The 4222-nt window shown below is 42.3% G+C and overlaps 1 pseudogene; it reads right to left on the minus strand.

The window, feature by feature from the left end:
• Positions 1-534: 534 nt before the first annotated feature.
• Positions 535-4222, minus strand: part of LOC101360317 (ferritin light chain pseudogene) — a 4310-nt pseudogene continuing 622 nt past the window's right edge.

Below are 4222 nucleotides of genomic sequence, written 5' to 3' on the forward strand. Positions count from 1 at the left end.
TTTTCTTATTATTGTTATACATGTGTTGAGTTTTAACTGGGTGCTAGATGAAACCGTAAACATTCCTGATTTATTATAATGCAATTAGAATGTAAATTCAGTTCCTGACCAGGTTATATTTGTTTTAAAAAAATGGAAATTTTCTGTTGTTTTCCACCTGGTTAAACATATGCAGTAAAAAGAAAACATAACGCAAACTAAATACATGTAAGTAACCTGGTAGCTTGTTTCTTTACTGAATCATGGTTATCTTTACAAAATAAAAACATTTTCATAAATGTACTTTTAAAACCGAGCTAAATGAGATCATACTTGTTTTACTTATACTAAAAAAATGTTTTATTACCATACTAACTTTTTAGAGAAAAAAAGGTTAGCAAGATTATTTTACATAATCCTAATTGTATTTTTTTTTTTTTTTTTTCTGCAGAAAGAAACTTTCTTATTTCCATTTGGTCCAGGTTTGGTCCAGGGTGGTTAAGATGCTGCCTCATGGCTGGAGGAAGAAGTTCAGGCAGAAGGCTGATGATGGCAGTAGAGTGCAGAGGAGCTCTCACAGGTCGCTAGGCTCTGGAGGCGCCTAGTCGTTGGGCTTGCTTGAGGGTGAGCATCTTGAAGAGATACTCGCCCAGCTCTATTTGGGAACAGCCAGCCTGCAGACGTTGGTCAGGTGGTCGCCCAAGAGGAGTTTCACCTCTTCATCAAGAAAATGGTTCTCCAGAAAGTCACAGAAATGGAGGTCTATGCGGGTAGAACCTAAGATATGCAGATCCAGAAGGGTCTGGCTCAGGTTCTTCTCCAGGGCCAAGGCAACTTCCATGGCATCCAGGATTCTACTCCCCACATGTCCTGGAATAGGGCGCGGCCACTGGAATAGAGCGCGGCCACCGCGCTTCTTCTGCAGCTTCAAGAGATGCTGGGCACCCTTCTGCTTCTCCTTTGTCAGGTAGTGGAAGAAGTGTCCCATGTCTTCCAAGGCCACATGGTCACAGTAGAAATAAAAGCCCAGAGAGAGGTAGATATAGGAGGCCAGCAGATGCAGGCTTACCAGGCAGTTAACGCCGGCCTCTGTTTTGGCGGAGTAATTCTGACGAATGTGGGAGCTTGTGGTTGGTTGACAATTAGAAGCTAACCACAAAACGCAATGTTAGCTGGTCCCAGAAACAAGGGATGGTCCCAGGTGTTGCTCCCGGAGAGGAGGTTGGAGGCTGGTTCCAGGCTCATGGTGGGGAGTCTCCGATTCTGTTCCATCCAAACACTGTTGAAGGAAGAAATAGATGGTGGGAAAGCAGAGAACACCAGAAACACAGAACACCTGTGTTTTATTAGCTATGCAAAGTCTTCCGACTGTGTGGAGTATAACAAATTACTAATAACATTTCGAAGAATGAGAATTCCAGAACGATTAATTTTGCTCATGAGGAATCTGTACATAGACCAAGAGGCAGTCGTTTGAATAGAACAAGGGGACACTGCGTGGTTTAACATCAGTAAAGCTGTGGGTCATGGTTGTATCCTTTCACCATACTTATTTAATCTGTATGCTGAGCAAATAATCTGAGAAACTGGACTATATGAAGAAGAACGGGGCATCAGAATTGGAGGAAGACTCATTAACAACCTGTGATATGCAGATGACAAAACCTTGCTTGCTGAAAGTGAAGAGGACTTGAAGCACTTACTGATGACAATCAAAGACTACAGCCCTCAGTGGGATTACACCACAGCATAAACAAAAATCCTCAAAACTGGACCAATAAGCAACATCATGATAAACGGAGAAAAGATTGAAGTTGTTAAGGATTTCATTTTACTTGGATCCACAATCAGTGCCCATGGAAGCACCAGTCAAGAAATCAAATGACATATTACACTGGGCAAGTCTGCGGCAAAAGACGCCTTTAAAGTGTTAAGAAGCAAAAATGTCACCTTGAGAACTAAGGTGCACCTGACTCAAGCCATAGTATTTTCAGTTGCCTCATATGCGTTCAAAAGCTGGACAATGAAAAAGGAAGACTGAAGAAGAACTGATGCCTTTGAATTATGGTGTTGGGGAAGAATATTGAATATACCATGGACTACCAGAAGAACGAACAAATTTGTCGTGGAAGAAGTACAGCCAGAATGCTCCTTAGAAGTGAGGGTGGACAGGCTTCGTCTCACATACTTTGGACATTTTATCAGGAGGGACCAGTCCCTGGAGAAGGATAACATGCTTGGTAGAGGGTCATTGAAAAAGAGGAAGACCCTCAATGAGATGGATTGACACTGTAGCTGCAACAATGGGCTCTAAAACAGCAATGATTGTGAGGATGGCGCAGGACAGGGCAGCGTTTCATTCTGTTGTACGAAGGGTCAGTATGAGTCAGAACCAACTGGACGGCACCTAACAACAACAGTAATAATTGATGTTCCCTAAAAATATGTAATTCTAGCATTAGCCATTACTCAAGAGGGCCCTGCACACCTCTGTCTTGACATTCCTTCTTTCCTTTTCCACCTTCCCATAGTGTTCCCCCAGAGGTGAATAAGGAAGATAATCCTGAAATATAGCAAGGCCAAAATTTATACAGTGGTAAGAAAAATAGTCATTTTTCTCTTTAACTTATTTCCTCTTATTCTGAAACCCATTCCAGTAGATGGTAGGAACTTGCCAATTAAATGTAACTCAGTCTATTTACATTTAAAATCATAAATATTCAGTCAGTTCAAACTCCTTGCCAATACTGTTTTCACCTTACCCTTCACTTACTCCCTTAGGGAGAGAGTTGGTACAGAGTGAAGCTTTCATAGGTAGTGGTGGTGGTGGTAGAGCAGGGGGCTCCCTTGTGGAACAGCAAGTTTTGTCAGTTCTTTTGGATCCAACCTAAAGAGTCCTTGGTCTCTGCCACAGTCTCACGGCAGGCATCCATTTACTGCCGGAACTTCAGATTGTACGAAAACCATACACCATACCAAACCCATTCATGTAGCCCAGTCCCTCAGCTATTTCTAATCTTTTGCACAGTGATATGCTGAATGTGACTTTATTCCAGTTTAGGGGTTTCTCTAAGAGACTTGGAATTTCCCAGCCTGTGTCCTAAAAAGTCAGGACTAAGTGTCACTTCTCTAGGAGTCTGATTGTTTCTATCACCCTTAGCCCCTGCCCACAATACCCCTCCCCAGATTTAAACACCGAGCAAGGAGCAAGGACATTCATCTCTGACCTTTTGCCTCCCTTTCTCTCTTTCCTCCTCCACTGAACAAATTTTGTGCTTTCCCTTCCTGTCTGGCCAGATGTGTCTCTAAAACATGTATTTCTTCTTTCCTATTCCATGGCATTTACCCTTCTTTTCTGTGGCAGACACTGTTAGTTACCTCTCATTTCTTTCCAATTCCTTGTTAACGTAATCCTGACTTTGTTCAAACTTGGGTCAGAGGTGTGTTTCAGGAGAGTCTGAGCCCCACTCCAGCCCCACAGAGTGACTGTTATTTGGATTAAGCCAACAGTGGTAATTCAGTTAGTCTGGCCAGTTGGTTTGGGGAATGGCATGGGATGCAAATATGGCCATTGAGAAGCGAGGAGTAGCATGCTTGGATATCCAGAAATGTGTTCTTTTCTTACAGAGGCACGTGAGGATGGATGTCTTCTTCTCTTATGCAGCCTTTGGATATTATTTATGAGGACATGAGGCCAGGAACTGCTGCAGTTATCTCCCAACTATGAGGAGAGTAGCCAGCATACTAAGGATAGTGTTGTGTGCCATTGAGTTGATTCTAACTCATAGCATCCTTTACAGGAACAGGTACAGGTCTTTTCTCCTGCGGAACAGCTGGTGGGTTTGAACTTCCAACCTTTCAGTTAGCAGCCAAGGGCTTAATGATTGTGCAACCAGGGGCAGCATACTAATGATGGCAGCCCAGAAATAAGAGAAAAATCTGGTCCTTAATGATGTTATTGAGCCACTGAATTAGCCAATCATAAACCTAGAATCACCCATCTCAATATTTCTTTTTATGTGTGTTAATACTCCTACCTCACGGTTAATAGTTTGGCTGGGTATAGAGTTTCAGGTCGAAAGTCATTTTTCTTCACCACTTTGAATCTATTGATCTATTGTCTTCAAGTTTCAAATGTGTTGTTAAAAAGTCATTTTGATTTGTAATATTTGGTATGTGTCATGGTTTGAATTATGTCCCCCCAAAACTGTGTATATCAATTTGGCTAGGCCATGATTCCTGG

This window comes from Trichechus manatus, unplaced genomic scaffold (assembly GCF_000243295.1).
Source record: "Trichechus manatus latirostris isolate Lorelei unplaced genomic scaffold, TriManLat1.0 scaffold00032, whole genome shotgun sequence".
Taxonomy (NCBI): Eukaryota; Metazoa; Chordata; class Mammalia; order Sirenia; family Trichechidae; genus Trichechus; species Trichechus manatus.